Below are 19,572 nucleotides of genomic sequence, written 5' to 3' on the forward strand. Positions count from 1 at the left end.
TAAGCGATAAGAAGCATTGCACTTGCCTTGTCATTTAATGCCTTGTCATTTAAAATAAATTTGTGAATGCAAAGGGGTAAATCAAATGATGAAAATCTCACAAAAATGATGACCAATCATAGCACCAATATTATTAAAAATCGAAATTGTTGAAGTTGATAAAAAGTTACTACCTGTAATCAAAGTATAGTCTCAAAAAACTAGCAAACTTGAGAGAGAGAGAGAGAGAGAGAAAAAAAAACCTAGTTAAAATATGGCCAGGGATTGCATGTTTTGTGTTCTTAAGCAGACAAAAGTACATTGTTAATTTACTGATGATGCAAGAATGATAATGATAGGACTTTTAAGCCTCATTTGAGCCTAGGGGGAGGAGAGAAGACCACTTACAGCCGTGAGAGGCTGAACCAAACCACAGAAAAAGACTAAAAATGATGGAAAGCAAATATGCTACACCCATTCATGATCGGCGTTCTGACGGAAGCTTCTCATAAAAAGGAAGCAAAAAAGACAACCATAATTAAAACAAACTTTACCCTAACGTTTTCTGTATTTAACTACAAACAGGGTGTGTTGTGCAATAGTGCATATTTCTTTTTTCATTATTATTATTATTATTATTACTGAATATAGATAAACCTGAAACCATTATGCTATTTGAATAACTGGACTTTCTGCAAATTGCGATTTACCTTTTTTTGTCTCTTCTCATGAGAATGTGGCATCTGTGCCTGTGAACGTTGATTTGACTGCTAAGTGAAAAAATAATAATAATAATTTTGCAACATTGCTGGCCGGTGGGGGTTTTGTTGGAGTATGAGTAATATATATCATATAATTCATAAAGACACATATACTGTGGAGAATCAGAACTGGAAATCTGTCTGGGTCACTGGCTCAAATAAGCTCTTTGTCAGTCAGTCAGAGAACCAGTTTGTGCAGCATCAGTCTCTGGTTTAGAACCCCTCTACAGTGGAAACTCCCATATTGATCGGCATAGTGACTGCCAACACATCTCTAACCATTGTCTACTGGAACTTTCGTCTGTCTCAGACTTTCGGCTAGAAGATCGAGGATGCACCTTGAGGAAGCGCCTTTCTAAGTGAGTAGAATTTATGTACCAAATGTCATTGGGTTTTATTGCCTTAAAGTCAAGTCAAGTCAAGTGGTTTTTATTGTCGTTTCAACCATATACAGTTAGTACAGTACAGAGCAAAACGAGACAACGTTCCTCCAGGACCATGGTGCTACATAAAAACAACAAAGGACCAACACAGGACCACATGAGACAACACAACGAAATAAAATACCTATATAAACAAAAACCCTTTTTCACTGTGCAAATACCTATATAAAAAAAACAGTTTTCACTGTGCAAAAAGTACAAGACAGTACAACAAATTTCTGACAATGAACAGGACAATAGACAGTGCAGCGCCGACCAGTACTCAGTAGTGCAAAAAGATGACAGTTTCTAAAAATGTAAACATAACATACTATGAGATAGTGTTCTATGCACATAGCAGTTATTGGGGTAGCAGACAGTTATAAAGTGACAGTAATTAAAGTGCAACTCAGGACACGTGTGTGTGTGTCAAACCAGTCTCTGAGTATTAAGGAGTCTGATGGCTTGGGGGAAGAAGCTGTTACACAGTCTGGCCGTGAGGGCCCGAATGCTTCGGTACCTCTTGCCAGACGGGAGGAGGGTAAAGAGTTTGTGTGAGGGGTGTGTGGGGTCGTCCACAATGCGAGTAGATGAGTCAAAGCACTGAGTCAAGAACAGTAGTGTATTGTTGTATTACAAGCTTGCCACAGATGTTTTGTAGGTGTCTGTAAAATAATAATAATTATTATTTTTCCAGGAAAAATATCTAAATATCCTTAAAACAAGATACATCTAAATTACAAACAATACCCATAACATATAAGTCTTAAGTGATAGCTTAAATTATTTTTTTTTACCACATTGGCAGATAGTTTTTTCTTGTTTTAAGCATAAACTCACTGATTTTATAATTTAACTGTTTATGCTTAAAAAAGAAAAAGAAAAAACTATCATCTCAGAATTTTGCATAAGTACATTTATCTTTTTTCTTTAATTTATGTTTAGATATATTTACTGAAAAACAAGACAAACACTTATTAACAATGTTTTTATTGTAGTTGTGATGACTTTGTTTATTTTATTTATTTATTGTTCCCATCCTCAGAGATAAAAGATTGAGAAAATCTGCATCTAAATTCTTTCTCCTGTATTAGATTTTGTTTAATGATCATCATCATTAATACTTTCCCATGCATGGGCAATCAAAACGAATTGGAAAATGTTTGGCACAGAATATGAAATGTTTTGCAGAAAACAATTTATAATTTTTGAAAGAAATGTCATTAAAATCCCATTTATAAGATACTTGATCCCACTGCAGTCCATATGGAACATCTCTGACAGGATTAGGTGGGTTATAGTATAGATAACCCTTGATTAAAGGTTTTACCTTCATGGAAGACTAAATACAAAATGAAGAAATTATTTTTAGCTTCTCTAAACTGAATTAAATATTGATCATATTTACTTTCCACACAGATTGAGTACTTAGTCCTGACCCCGATGATAAAGAGGACGAAGAACCAAACAAAGCGGGATGAGGGAGAGAAAACAAACAAACAAAGAAGGAACACTGACCTATATGACCCAGAAGAGGACAGGAAGGGAATTCTGCAAGGATTTAAACTGTCTGTGTTGTTCCGTAACAAATTCGATTTTTATAATGAATGACACTTATAATGAAGTTTATTAGTCACTGTGTATTAGTTAGTGTCAGTGAATCCATTTATGAACAACCTTCTATCTCCTATTTCTCCAGAAGCCCTTTCCAATTTACAGAAATTAAACTGTCAATTCTGTCATCTTTCTTCATTAGTATTGCTAATTTATCCCTCATGTAATATACATATAAAAAAAGAAGAAAAAAGAAAAAATATACAAAGCTTATAATGTACAAAAGTCTTTAGGAAAATGTGTTTTGTTGTAGGCCTATAACATTCTAACCATTCTTTTTCATTTGTATTAATCTAAAAGTTGATGTGTAAATATAGCTGTAGATGCACTCACTTGTAGGCTACTCTCTGAATGCAGTAGCATGATTAGCATGTCTCTTGCTGGTGTGATGCTAGCATTATATAAGTTAAGGGGGGTCCGTGTGGTGGTCCGTTGATGCAAGTAGATGGGTTGGGGTGTTTTGGTCCCCCTGGGTATTCACTGTCAGTCCGGGGGTACCTATAACCCCGTTTACACCTGATATTAAGATGCGTCTCGAGTGTCCGTTATTGACACTTGACAATGACTACATTACAAAGCCACAGCATTGGCCGAAATAATTACTTTTGCTACTTCAAAATTAACTTTTGATATGCAACAATCAACTGAGATTTGTTTTACCATCGTGTGTGGAAACGTTTAAATCACGTGTGTTACAACTAGCCCCACGTTGTGCCCCGCACCCATAAAAAAATAATACAATAAAATACTTTATGTAACTTGACAAGAAAATTATAGTTTTAGTGGTTTAAATGTAGTTTAAGAGGATATGAACGTTTCTAGATTTAAAATCCCAACAACAGTTTCAGATCACTTGATGGAAATGATGCGTAGGCTATATGGCTTAAGAGATGATACTGACATTTTATAAGTGCAAACTTCAAGACACTGTCAAGGACGCATGAACGTGACTTACATCAGATTGGTCAAGGCACACCACAGAAAGCAGTCATATTTACCAAGTACATCTCGTTAAAAGTGCCACACCCTGTTTAAAAATGTATGCAGCACTTTGATGATGATATATTTCCTTTGTCACATTTTTCAGTTGCTCTCTTTTGTGAAAAACATGATTGATTTCATTCTGTTTTAAACAGCACAATTTACCATCATCCTCATTTTTGTTACACCATTCTCACAGCAATGTCCATTTGAGGTAGTATGAGTATTAATTATTCATCTGGCCCACCTCAGTGAAATGTTATCTTTAAACATACAGCATTTCAGTAATGTCTCTCCTTGCAGAGACGATGAAGAAGAATAAGATTTGGAAAAGCGTGCATTTTATGAAAACAATGCGGCTGAATTGGAAGCAAATGAGGAAACCAAGCAGACCTCTTTCTAACAAGAGCAACTTGACACAGGGTCACAAAGTCATGTACAGCTTTGAGTGTATTAAGAATATTTCTCAATGTATTAAAATTTCAGTAGTTTATTGTTTGAATAAGGTTTATCAAATTAACCAAAAGTAAACTTCGAGAAAAAAAATCTCTCTTGCTCTTGTGTTTTTTTAAATTGTATTTATATATCGCGTGTTGTTACTTACATCATCCACTAGATGGTGCAGCCTTCACCCGGTCAAACCTTTCAACATGAACATGCAGCTTTCCCACTGTATACAAAAGAAACCAGTTGAGATTCTTTTCTTGGCATTTTCTCAATGCAGTCTTTACTACTATGGTGTAACTGTAACATTCATAATTTTAAACATTCATTTGGACAGTGAGAATGTTGAAAGATAAGAATAATGGCTCAGTGAGTCACAGCATTCACATAATGCTGCTCTGATTAACTGCGCTTTGATTTGTATGACAGATCTGGGTTTGCAATGCATTTATGTTGAATGGATAAGGCTATGAGAACCATTACTCATTTTGAGTGGCAGTTTGGACATGTAAAATGCTTCCAGTGAAATTATTTAATGTAGAGTTGTGCTATGCTTTTGGAACCATTTGGTCCTCTTGCTTTTGTGCAAAACTAAAAGCTGTTCCTCTGTGCATGAGAGCACATTTTCAGAGCATAATATAATGAAAATGCTATTTGTGGAAATAAAAATAATAATAATAATGTGCCAGATGTTAATATGCTTTTAATGGGGAGCTGAAAATCACATTTGACACTGTGTTCTCTCAGTGGTTGAATTGTGCAGTACATAAAGTGCACAGTTTTTAGAGTGAAAGTAGACTTTGGTCAATCAACACCTAAATGAACAATCTGTGAACAGTAAAACTAGTGGGCTGTTAGTGCAATAAACTTCCTGAAACAATAAAACACCCTCCCAACACAACTAAACCGTACCTCCTTTTATACTGTATGTTTATGAACATAAACTTTAATCTTTTAGTGTTAATTGAGGACTCTTTCAGTGAGATGTTTTTCTATATCATTATCCTTACTCAATTGAATTTAAGAACGTTTTTACAAGCAATTTAATTTTTTTCATTCATATTAAGTTCAGACAACACAATTTAACTTAGTAGGATTAGGTCAAATCAATGTACTATAGTAGTTTTAACTCAATTTTATTAGGTTCATCAAACAAAATGTACTAATGTTTAATTGAATTAATTTTCTTACGTTGGTCCAACTTTATTTATTTAATATATTATTAGCTTATGCCAGGTGAGCAAGTGTAAGGTGTTCCCATCCAGTCCATACAAGTCAACTAGGTCCAAATATTTGAAGCTCAAAAAGCATATAAAGGCATCTTAAAAGTAATCCACATGACATTAGTGGTAAAACATAACTCCTTTTTCACTGTACATCTGGCCTTTGCAGTCATGAATTTATGCTAATTTACACTTCTTGGTGCTTGATACATGTGCAGAGCGCTTAATAGGAATAGGAAGTGTAATCGAGCTTAAAATCATGATCGCCGAGGAGCCCACTGTTGCCAAGATTTATAGTGATAAAGAAGTTATATTTTGGTCTCCTCTTACTCAAAATAGATTAGATCGCTTCAGAAATTTTAGAGTCTTTTGGATTACATTTAAGCTGCCTTTATTTGCTTTTTGGAGCTTCAAAGTTTTGGTAACCTTTCATTTGTGTTGTATGAACCTACAGAGATGACATGTTCTTCTAAAATCTAAATTTGTTTTCTGCAGAAGAAAGAAAAACTTACACATTCGGGATGGCATGAAGACAGGTATGAGATATTTTTTGGGGTGAACTATTCCTTTACGAACCATACATCCCTAACTTTTTCATAACATTTAACTTTTTAAACAAACATTTTTATAATTACCATTTGACAATCTCATATATGACAGCTAACTATTGTTCTAGGTATACTTATCAATGTTTCCTATACAAGTGCTGATGACTGACAGTAACTTAGCCTACAAGTCAGCAGCAGAGAGTAAAGCATGAAGAGAGAGAGAGAGAGAGAGAGAGAGAGAGAGAGAGAGAGAGAGAGAGAGAATGGTCTCCTCTTTAGTCTCATTCACCCACTGCTGCCTTTGACATTTTTATTCCACATTTCTTGAGAGATATCTTTGTTGCTCCACACATCACTAGGCAGTCTGTGATAGAGGAGTTAGTCTTTCCCTTCTAACATTAATTATTACCATGTAAAATGGCAAAACCTCAGATACAAACACAGGGAAAGCCAAAGAGTAAGTGATACTGTTGAAACACTCATCAGTCAATCAGTTGAGCTCTGCACCAGATCTGTGTGAATGAAATTAGCTTTCAATCTGTTCTGTTTCTTTCTTAAATCAATAAACCAAATTCAATTTGTGCATGAAATATCTCTGAAATGCCATGATGTTTGCACACATAGTTTAAAGTGACATTACTACTTTACCTCTGCCATTCCACAGAAACTGATATACAGTATATCAATATTCAAAATAGTAATTGGTCACAAAACCTCATCACATACACTTTGCTAGGGTGCCTGTTAAAAGTAGGGGTCACTTAAATACTGCATGGGCACACAAATCTTGCTCACAGAACTCTGTATAGAGTGACCTGATTGTGATCGTATTGCAGAGGGGAGGGGTCCTCAGGGAGCTGCAGTCCTTTGTTAAGACATCTGGAGCCCATTACTGCGGCATGCTTTTACAAGCACTTCACATCACATACTGTACATTGAGATATTAAATTCATAAGCACAGCCAGAGAGCCAGAGAGAAATTGAGGAGAGAGAAATCACTTTGAACCTGCAAGTCTAAATAGACATAATCAAAACAGCCACAATTCAACTTTGTGCAGTTCTAAGTATGCAGAGTAAAAAATAGACCACCTTCTTCCTGTACATGTAAAATGTATATCCTGTATTAATTTAAAATGAAATACAAACACAAAGAGAACATGACAGACTTAAATCAATCCTGTATTCATTTATGCTTGCCAGAAATTGCTGTAAAAATATGGTGACGTTTCTGATATAATGGTAAAATATCAATCTACTTAAACCAACATAATAATAGTGGAAACATTTCTAAACATAAAATGTAACATAAAACACTCCAATGTACAAAATATAAAAATATTGGAAGACATTATTGTATAAGACAATATACAAAAACAATTAAAATAGAATATAGGTCTGATCAAAACTGAAGGAACACCTTCTTCCTGTTCTTACTGTAAAATAGGAGTCATAAAAAACTAATTTAACAGTATTAAAAATAACACACACACACACACACATATATACATATATATATATATATATTATTGTAATTCTTAATAACTGTCATCAGTAACATTGCTTTATTTAATCAATTTGAATTTGTTTTGTTCATTACATGCTAAAACTATTTTTGAGAGAATTTCTTGTTCAGCCAACTATCAATCCGTAATGCGAGAACTTTCATTTTGTCAACATTAACATTTCAGTCTTATGTATGATTTTAAATAACTTGTATGCTATATTATCTGTTATATTTACCTCTGAAGACAGGTATGTTTTGCACACAAACCTCAATAACGGTGACAATCTACAGACCTAGTTATTATACAACAATGAACCAACAAAAAACAACAATAACAAAATAAATAAAGTCAGCAAACAATGAGCATATAACAATAACCATATCATTAATTCATGTTGCCATCATGCTGGGACCCACAAATCAGAAACATTGTTTGATAGGAATTTGTTTGTTCAGACAACTCGGTTAGGCTAGCTGGGAGTAATATCATTGGTCTAACATGTTTTTATGTATGCTAATTAATTCACATGTCGTAGTATCTGTGACTAAAAAAACATAAGCTGGATAAAATGTAATTCCATTCTTTACAGTGTATGTTTTGCTCACAAATATTTTTACACTAATTTACATTAAAATTACATTGCCTTGTTAAATCTAATATACTTTTTCACTCTAACTTATAGTCAGTCAATTGATAGGTTTTCACTGTAGCATTTTAATAATAAAATTGCACAAAAACACTCATTTACTATTTGGAGCACTGTTAGCCAAAAATAAAAATACAAATAAATAAATGTATAACACATTTTTTTACTGAATCACATATGGGTAAAACTGGGTATAACTGAATACTCTGCAGTACTTATTAACATGTTTACAATTGATGCATGTTTACATTACTGCAAAAGCCATTTGTTTACCTACTCTGGTGGCCAAAAGTACAGATTTTGCTCTTATGGAAAGAAATGGGTACTTTTATTCACCAAAGTGGCATTCAGCTAAACACAATGTATAGTCAGGACATTAATGATGTGAAAAATTACTATTACAATTTGAAAAAAAAGAAATAAATGTTCAGAACGTTTTAAGCTACTTCAAAAAGTTCATTAAAAATCCTCCACATGCAGCAATGTCAGCTTTGCAGATCCTTGGCATTCTAGCTGTCAGTTTGTCCAGATACTCAAGCATATCCCTGTTATCTGTTGCAGGCAGTTTACACAATATAGATGCAAGGCACAACACAACCCACACAACCTACGGCCACTTTGCACTTCAGCGATGCTCCGCTCTCTTTCTCAGTGGGACTTTAGAACTGCCAGTCCGCGAACAAAGCTGACTTCATTTTAGGCTTCGCCACACAGTCCACCCTCAGCATCCTTGCACTGACAGAAACATGGATATGCCTAGAGGATACAGCAACACCTGCTGCTCTATCCATCAACTTCTCCTTCTTTCACACCCCTCAACACACCGGTAGGGGTGGGGGAACATGTTCGCTCATTCCAAACAACTGGACATTTTCACCATACTCTTTTCTATGTAACAACACTTCTTTTGAATTCCATGCTATTACTACAATGCAACCAACAAAAATACAAGTTGTTGTCATCCATCGCTCTCCAGGTACGCTGGCAAATTTTCTTTTGGAGTTGGATGTCCTGCTGTCCTCCATTCCTGGAGGATGATAGGCCACTTGTGATTCTTGGAGATTTCAACATACACCCTAGGCCACTGAACTTCATGCTCTTCTGGCCTTGTTTGACTTGGAAAGACTAAGCACTACAGCAACTCACAGATCGGGCAACCAGCTGGACCTCATTTTTACACGTAACTGTACCAACTCAAATATTCGTGGGACTCCTTTAGATGTCTCTGATCACTACTTTGTTCAAGTCAACATGACCCTCCTATCTATATTAAAACAGACTAGCACCTATTACACCCCCCAGCCATATTTTTAATATATATATATATATATATATATATATATATATATATATATATATATATATATAGACTTGTGTATTCTATATATACTTTATTTTCTATTAAATTTTTACTTTATTAATTTTTTTTATTATTTTTTATTATTATCTTGCTGCTGTATTGTTGTGCACTGGAAGCTCCTGTCACCAAGACAAATTCCTTGTATGTGTAAGCATAACTGGCAATAAAGCTGATTCTGAAGAAGTTGTTGAATATGAGTTTTAACCAGTTCATACAGAGCAGGACAAATCCTACGATAGGGTTGCCAAGCTGGGGCCCATATGGATACCAATGGAATCTCATGGGAGATTAGATTAGCGCAACCTTCTTCAAAATCTCCTTTGGAAAATAAAGACTGAAATCAGTGAAACAATTATGTTTCCAGCAACTCTTCACTTTCCGTAAGTCCATCCAGATGGGCAAGTCTAATTCACCCTCACTCTTGGTAGCTTCTGCTAAATGGACAGAAACATAAGCAACACGTTCAGGACCAGATTCCAGAAATGTCAAATTCTACTTGGGGCCCAAAATGAATTAAATGCTTGTCCTGTTCCAATTACCACTCGGGGAGATATCTATACATCTGTACAACCAACAAGAACAATTGGGCCAAAATCCATACCTCTTTCAGGAGCAACCAGCAAGGGTGAGACTAACAACCCCTCTGGCAGAAAACCTTTATCTGGGTCTGTGGGTTCTAGCAAAAATGAAATGCCACTGGTCAATGCAACCTGTGGACTATTCACAGGTACCTGTGTCAATGTCCCGACAGCAACACATACAGCTGTCTTACCCTGAACGATCACCATATATGTTAAAGAAGAGTTTACTCTCACTTCTGTCTGCGGTCAAAACCGAAGGGCATACTTCTATGTCAGTGTTGCCATCTGCACACACACAAACCATTCTTCAAAACAACTCATAATAAAAAATTGTAATCAAATTCATCACCAAAATCCCTGGTACTACCAATGTTTTATTCTGAAAACTGGAATTAACAGGTTCTTTTACAATCAAATGCCACATATTGGAACTTGTGTCCCAAACACATTGACACATAACTCAGTGTACCCTACATAGGAAACATAAAGTCCATTTGCTGCCTTTAAACCCAACCAGATACACTCCTGCAATTTCTTGTAAATGCAGAAAATGTGATTTAAAAAAACTGTTCCATCACCGTAGTCACCATACTGTCAGGATCTATTAGACATCGTACTGTAACACCTCCCATTTGCACATCAACAAATGGGCATGAACTAATCAAATGATTGTGACCTCAGATGTATTTACACTAGAGCCCTCACCCCCCTCCTCCATTCTGTGGCGCCATTGTACTATAAAATCCCAGTTTCATTATTCTGCCTGAAGTAACAGGCAATATGCCCCAGTTGATCACAACATACACAAATAGGCTACCCATCAACAGAACGTCTAAATCTACTCCTTTGAGTTAACACCCTTGTCCTATTAGATAAGTTACTTGAACTTCCTCTCAGAGTTTTAACAAGCATGCCTAGCTGAGCCTGTTGTTTCAAGACCAATTGTTTAAGTTCCTCAAACTCTGACTACCTGGCTTCAATTGCCTCTGTATTCACCACAACATGAGTTTCATACTGTTAAGATGAATAGCCCACCTGTCTCTCTCTTGAGGGCTGTCCTTCTTCCACCCAATGGACAGCTTCTTTGCGAAGATCAAGAAGTGTTGAATCTACATGCCATTTAACATAATTCTTTAATTCACAACATAGCATATGAACATTTACACTCCCACAAAATTGATTTTGCAAAATAACAGGATTAGGAACAGCATTTGGATAGCTTTTTTTTACTTTCTCCATCAGAGCCATCAATTAAAAAAGAAAACTTTTTTAATGTCTCTTCCTCCTTGTTTACGATCAAAACGCCATCCTTGTAATGAAATAAATGAATGTGAGCAAGAGTACAATTCAATCAAAACATAAAAAAAACATTTCTGCATCTTCCTGTACTTCACTTAAAACCTAAATTTAATTTCTGTACGGGCTTCCCCTTCCAAATGGACATATACATACAAATCTTTTTTCCAACTTAGACATATGATTACCTCTAGTACAGCTTTGCACTTCTTCAACCCAATCCTCAATACAAGGAAAGACTTTAGGCCTTCCTAAGAATTTAGAGCATATACGTTCTCATGATACATACTGTATATGAATTCCCAACGTTGGGTTATAGCAGGTACAAAGTCACTTGTGGCTTTACCTCCATTATTTTGTTGTTCTCTCAGTCTCTAATTCGGTTCTTGTAACCGCTGCAGCTCTGCTTGTAGGTCCTCCAGTCCCCCAGCCATCATGCCTTTAATGTTTTTGTCAAGCTGCCCAGGAGACAATCTTAATTCAACCACTGTTCTTTCAAACAATACTACTGTCCTGTTCCCAAGCTCAATACTGCTGCTCTTAAACAAACCTTATCCTGTTGTCTACGCCAGATTGTTACCCTCATTCAACAGAATTCAAATTAATGATGAAAAATCTTAAGGTAAATTACAATTTTATTGACAATTCATCTCAAATATTAGTCATAATAAAGGGCAAATAACTGTAAAAGAGCCACAGTGTTTTACATGTATTGAAGAGCATTAAATAACATGGATAAATAAAAAACAACACCACATGTAACAGTCTTCTTCACTCTAATCTCTTTAAACATGGATTTTAACTCGGTGTGTACCTCAACTTGCGGTTATCCCATCTAAAAGATAAGACAAAGGGGATAAACACTTGTGAAATAATAATTGCATCCTTAAAATATAAATATTTGTATATTTAAACCAAAAATAACCACAAATCAAATACACACTAAAAAACAAAATAAAACAATACAAACAATAAACCAACCCGTAACTTAACACATGCAAGCAACAGCAGGGGCGTGTCTAGAGCATTTTCAGTGGGGGCCATGCTGGGGCACTGCCTCCAAACGGGGTGGCCGCCAGTGACCAAAAAAAAAAAGCTAAATTCTACAGTATATTACGTAAATCCTATTGATTTTTTTTTTTTTAACTTGAATAATGTTACTTGTAAACAAATGTAGTAATACATTAACAAAAGATTAATTTAGTTTTTTGTCATCCCTGTATATATCCATTAAGTTAAATTTGAGAGCCAGTGTTTATTATTTTTAGTGTTTTCATAAAACTAACAAGTTTATGAAATAAAAGCTATTTTAATAATGAGCAATTTTAAAAACCCAGAAGCAGAAACGATGTCAACTATTTTCTTTTAATTAGTTTGGCCATTACAATATACAGTAGTTTTATTCACAATCTCTTTCAAATAATAATAATTAAAAAAAAAAAAATCCCCCCACTGTAATAATTCAAATGTTTTGGCCAAAACATCATAGTGTTTCATTCAACATTTCTTTCAGATTAATTTACAAAAAAGCTGAGTAACACGGAGTTAAAGTTTTAGCACTGTAACAGTTCAAATGAAAACACCACAGTTTAAAAATAAAATATGGAACCATTACATTGTGCTCTGCTAATATATTAAAGAACAGTCTTTAGTTTAGAAACAATAAAAACAGTAGCAGAAAGAGAGGAAAACAGTCGAAAAAGAAAGAAGGCAGACCTCAACTAAAACAGCTGGATTCTTCTGTTTCGGTGGTGACCGGCAAGCTCACCATTATTATTTATAATGGTTGCAGAGTTATTATCTATATTGATTAAAAAAATAATGGTATTGAAGGTCTTTCAGTGTTGGATAGACATATACTTATAAGCCAGTTTGCTGACGATACAACATTGTTTCTAAAGAATGAATATCAAATTCCATTAGCTTTACATTCTATTAACCAGTTTTCTAAAGCTTCGGGGCACATTTAAACCTAAACAAATGTGTAATGTTAACACTGCAGGAGTTTCCTTTGCAGTCATTATCTAATATACAAATTAAAAGGGAAGTTCAATATTTGGGGATTATTATTTCTAAAGATAAAGATGTTATGGAGGATAAAAATGTGTTGAATAACATAGATAAATGTAAGTCCATATTGAATAGATGGCTGCAGAGGGATCTTACAATTTTTGGAAGGGTTCTTTTATCTAAAATGGATAGTTTGTCCAGACTCATCTATCCAGCCTTCTCCTTGCCCATATCGACACGAATGATTAAATTAATAAATAAGGTGCATTTGTAATTTATTTGGAGAAATAAGTGTCAGTACATTAGAAAGGAGGACATGATTAAAAAAATATGAAGACGGTGGGGTGAATGCTATCGATTTTGACATTATGAATGGTGTTTTGAAATTGAAATGGTTAAAATCCTTCATTCAAAATAGCCACTCCTTTTGGTTTATTGTCCCCAATGCAATCTTTAACAAACTGGGGGGAATACACTTTCTGTTATGTTGTGACTTTGCGTGCACTTCGTTACCAGTTAAACTTTCAGCCTTCCATCAGCAAGTGCTGCTCTATTGGAAACTATTGTTCAAACATAACTTCACTCCTCACAACACTCAGTTTGGAATAGTGGATATATAAAATTTGGCAGAAAATCTGTATATCTTGAGGAATGGATATCTAAAGGGATTTGGGCTATTGCCCATTTCTTGGATGATAATGGAAATTTGTTACTGTATAGAGAGTTTTGTGAGAAATTCCAAGTACAGTGTACCATTAATATTTTTACTAGAATGATTAGAGCTATACCAATTCCTTTAAGATTAATGGTTAAAGAACACATGTTGTACTCCAAAATCTCCCCAGTACTGAGACAGCTCTCCTTAGAAGGTTATGATTTTTGTGATAAATTTACAAATAGAGTCATTAGAATTTTTTTTTACAGGCTTATTAGCCAAACCCAATTAGACGGGAATACGTGCTTAAAGATTTTGATATGGTTGAAATAAAAAAAAAAATTGAAAAATTATTTGTCTTTTCCTCTTCCTCCTAAAGCTAAGGAGGTGAACTTCAAAATTTTAAATGAGATTTATCCTGCTAAAGAATTTTTAAGATTGAAATGTAATTTTGATGTGAATAATTGTGTTTTTTGTGAAACAAATATTGAAAATCTAGAGCATGTCTTCTTTGATTGTGATCTGGTGCAACCCTTTTGGAGTGAGGTGCAGAATTGGTTAAGGTCTAGGAGGGTTGAACTCCCACCTCTCACATGGAAGTTAATTAGGTTTGGTGTTTGTCTGGAAAACAAAGATTGTGATTTTGTTATTCATTTCTTGTTATGTTTTGGAAAGTTTTTCATTCATAAATGCAGATGGTTTAAATCTAAACCCAACTTTAATCACTGGATGAATGAGGTTAAACTCTTGTGCAAATTTTTAAAATTTGTTAAAAATCAGAAAGCCCTTAAACTGATTTCTCTTTTGGATACGTTTAAATTAATTTAAAAAGTCCCTTTTTATTTATTTTTTCATTTTATTTATTTTTGTTTTGTTTCTATTTAATTATTAGTTTGTTCATAGTGTGTTTTCTGTTCTTTGTACTAGCTATGCTCAACCTATGGCTGAACAATTGAGGTTATATTCAGAGATTTGTTGATGTACCTTGTTTGTTTGTGTTGTTGAAGGATAACAGTAGTTATTTGAGAAAATTGTTATGTATATTTTGATAAGTCACTTGTGATTTGTATCCTTTGTTTGGCAATAAAGATGACTTTATTAAGCTTTAAAAAAAAAAAAAAAAACTTTGAATCACGAACTTCAGTAGAGTCTATAAACTGATTGGCCGTAAAATGAACCAATCACAAGACATCTTATGGGGAATTTGAAATTGCCAGCTCTGTTGTGTAGCCCTGTCCCACTCCACCATGGGAGGGCTACACAACAGAGCTGGCAATTTCAAATTCAGAACTTGGGAAGGAAAACAAAACAATACAAAAAAATTAGGGCTGTCAATCGATTAAAATTTTCAATCAAATTAATTACATGGTGTCCCGATTAATCAGTCGCGATTAATCGGATATACAAATATTTGCTGAGAAAGCCCCTCATATAACAATAATTCAATATATAAAGATTATTCATATTTATATCAATATATAATTATACATAGTTATCTTTAAATATATATATATATATATATATATATATATATATATATATATATATATATATATACACTCACCTAAAGGATTATTAGGAACACCATACTAATACTGTGTTTGACCCCCTTTCGCCTTCAGAACTTCCTTAATTCTACGTGGCATTGATTCAACAAGGTGCTGAAAGCATTCTTTAGAAATGTTGGCCCATATTGATAGGATAGCATCTTGCAGTTGATGGAGATTTGTGGGATGCACATACAGGGCACGACGCTCCCGTTCCACCACATCTCAAAGATGCTCTATTGGGTTGAGATCTAGTGACTGTGGGGGCCATTTTAGTACAGTGAACTCATTGTCATGTTCAAGAAACCAATTTGAAATGATTCGAGCTTTGTGACATGGTGCATTATCCTGCTGGAAGTAGCCATCAGAGGATGGGTACATGGTGGCCATAAAGGGATGGACATGGTCAGAAACAATGCTCAGGTAGACCGTGGCATTTAAACGATGCCCAATTGGCACTAAGGGGCCTAAAGTGTGCCAAGAAAACATCCCCCACACCATTACACCACCACCACCAGCCTGCACAGTGGTAACAAGGCATGATGGATCCATGTTCTCATTCTGTTTATGCCAAATTCTGACTCTACCATCTGAATGTCTCAACAGAAATCGAGACTCATCAGACCAGGCAACATTTTTCCAGTCTTCAACTGTCCAATTTTGGTGAGCTCTTGCAAATTGTAGCCTCTTTTTCCTATTTGTAGTGGAGATGAGTGGTACCCGGTGGGGTCTTCTGCTGTTGTAGCCCATCCGCCTCAAGGTTGTGCGTGTTGTGGCTTCACAAATGCTTTGCTGCATACCTCGGTTGTAACGAGTGGTTATTTCAGGCAAAGTTGCTCTTCTATCAGCTTGAATCAGTCGGCCCATTCTCCTCTGACCTCTAGCATCAACAAGGCATTTTCAGCCCACAGGACTGCTGCATACTGGATGTTTTTCCCTTTTCACACCATTCTTTGTAAACCCTAGAAATGGTTGTGTGTGAAAATCCCAGTAACTGAGCAGATTGTGAAATACTCAGACCGGCCCGTCTGGCACCAACAACCATGCCATGCTCAAAATTGCTTAAATCACCTTTCTTTCCCATTCTGACATTCAGTTTGGAGTTCAGGAGATTGTCTTGACCAGGACCACACCCCTAAATGCATTGAAGCAACTGCCATGTGATTGGTTGATTAGATAATTGCATTAATGAGAAATTGAACAGGTGTTCCTAATAATCCTTTAGGTGAGTGTGTATATATATATATATAATAAAAATATTCAGATAATTAAAATGCATTACATTCTTGCGGCAGAAGAGTTAATCATTGATAAGACAATACAAAAAGCGGCTTTAGAATACAATGTATTGTTTACTACCATATTATTGATCATAAGTCAATCACTGGCATACAGTTCACAGCAATCCATTTCACAAGTGAATTTGTCAATCAGTTGGAGATTTATTATGAGGGCTTGTTTAAGAGCCTGTCAATTTACACCTTCGTCAGATATGCTTGTGTAGCGTCTCGGGTGCATTGCATCATAAACATAAAATGTTTAGTTCACTGTTTCAAGTTAAATATAGTTTAATACTCAATCTCTAAACACATCTTGAGATCCCTTAGTTCACATTTGTGCTCCTTCAAGTGTTTTGAACGCAAGAATGTAACGTATGTTTGCGTTGTTCTTCCTACTGAAGTATTTTCCTCACTGTATAAACTGTGCTTTGCTCATACAGCTGAAATTTCACTTACTGCCCTCTGGAGAACAGGTGGTACTACAAGCTTGCATTTCTCAGGAATCTTCCTTATTATGGTGCAATTAATTGCGTTAATGTTTTTAACGCATTATTTTTTGTCAAATTAATCATGCTGAATTAACACGTTAAATTGACAGCCCTAAAAAAAAGAAATATTTGCTAGCCAGGTTCTAACTACAACTACAACTACACACCAGACACCTGGGCAAGCTGGCTAGCAAACAGACCACTAATTACCATAATTTACAAAAAACTAAATCAAACAACAAAAAACAGTGACTGATAAGATGCAAAAAATAAATAAATAAATCACTTATACATTGCTGCATTAACACTACACACACAAAATAAAACTTTTAAACCCATTACCCTTTAGCTCGTTTTCATCATCCAAATTTGAGAGGTGAACATCCTCGTCTACTTTACAAAAATTAAAATCACACAAGAAACATATCAAGACAACTACATTTGAGTTACATTACAAAACCTCAAACAATCTAAACAGCCCACCTGATGGGACAAGACGATAATGCATACTGCTCACACGCTCTGCTGCTACAATGCTAGCACTGGCATCAGGACCTAAACAGGAAGTGAGTAGCCACCAACTTCTTTTTCTTCTTCTCATTAATGATGGTTTGCAAACTTGTAAGTGCATTTACCGGTACTACCACCTTCTATTTGCATGGATCAGAGACTGCTCTTCATCTCTGCCTTCTCCTCCGCCACCCCCTTCAGATCCGCCAAGACCCCAGCTTCAACCGGTGATGAGTGTTCAGCTCCTCCGGTGTACACACCAAAATCCATTCAGTTCCAAAAGAGGAAGAGAGAGGAGTAGCTACCAACCTTGCCTGCTTACAAATATATTCCCTTTTGGCCTGCTCACATTTTTAAAGAGATAGATTGTAGCATTATTAAATCAAGTGGCCATCTATATATAATATGTTTAATTCTGTGACTATGACTTACCATAAGGTTGAGGTTCTGTGTTGATACAGATGGCAGTATTGTCCCAATCAGTGGGCCAACATCAGCTCAGCCTATAATTAAATTTTTCCTTTGGAGACTTGTTTCATCCAATGTGTGAGCTGCATTTCACGTGACTCCTGAGGCCTTGCTGTTTTCTTTGGAGTGGAGGTGCTGAGCTTAGGGAAGCCTGCCCATTTTTTTGGGAGCTGGGTTATTATGACTAAAGTTTCATTTAAAATAGTCACACCAGGCACGACATTAAGGCTATTTTGCTCTCCCCATCTTCCTGCCAAATTGAATCCCTATAAATAATTGGATACCTTTCCATGGCCATATACAGGAACATTACATATTTTGACTCAAGAGGACACATTTATGTCACATCACTTTTGAGGCTTTACTTTTGTGGTATTTAGCAACTTCCTGGTTATCCTTGACCCTGTGGATGAACTTCAACTTGTGATCACAGTTCCTCACATCATTACTATCGTAACTGATTTCTTTGATGCATTATTAGCAATTTATGTGAAATTTGAACATTGACTTTTTGGCCTCTGTTGATTTAACAATCAATACATAAACTCACAATTCTCCAAAACAAAATCCACTAAAAAGGCTATTCATACTGTAAATATATAACATTTATTTCCAAGTTACATATATTTTAATAGACCTCACAAAAAACGCAATATAGAGATACAATTTGTGAAACAGAATCATACAAGAGTATGATTACAGTGGTGTCTGCAGGAACACTGCAGACTTTCATGAAACACTGAAGTACACTGAAATTCAACAGGTTATTATGCAATTTGATTCCATTTTGCAGTGAGCTCATGAATGGCTTGTGCTGCGGTTCATGCTAAGCTTTCACCTAGCGCTAACTTTTACTCATTCACCCCCTTTACATTATAAAAAAATTACTTGTGCTGGCTCATGCTTTTTTTGAACAATTAAAATGATATAAATCTTGATTTCCTTTCCAAAGCTGAAATTATAATTTTCCAAATGCGGCTCCAACAATCTTGTATTTGGTGTAATGGATTAGAATGATTAGAGTCAGGTGTGTCAAGCTCAACAGCCAAGTTGAGCTTGACTGAAAACAAACATACAACTGCAAGTGTTCAGTTCACTCTTTCATTCCCTTTCTTCTGTTCTTTGCAGTTTCTTCTCGCAGAATTAATGCTGTCATTTAAAATGTCTGCTGGTCCAAAATATGTTTTGCATAAAAATGTGTCTCTCTCTTCCAAGGTTCCCACTATCAAGTAATAATTACAGAATCTATCATCT

General features: G+C 35.3%; 1 long non-coding RNA gene across 1 annotated transcript; it reads right to left on the minus strand.

Annotated features, from left to right (window-relative positions):
- Nucleotides 1-11,274: 11,274 nt before the first annotated feature.
- LOC127631255 (uncharacterized) lies at nt 11,275-18,431 on the minus strand. The gene is made up of 3 exons (XR_007968931.1): nt 17,683-18,431; nt 12,175-12,195; nt 11,275-11,818 (listed from the first exon to the last, which is right to left on the minus strand). It is a non-coding gene; the product is annotated as an uncharacterized LOC127631255 (long non-coding RNA).
- Between the last annotated feature and the right edge of the window lie 1,141 nt (nt 18,432-19,572).

The sequence above is a fragment of the Xyrauchen texanus genome, chromosome 37 (genome assembly GCF_025860055.1).
Source record: "Xyrauchen texanus isolate HMW12.3.18 chromosome 37, RBS_HiC_50CHRs, whole genome shotgun sequence".
NCBI classification, from domain to species: Eukaryota; Metazoa; Chordata; class Actinopteri; order Cypriniformes; family Catostomidae; genus Xyrauchen; species Xyrauchen texanus.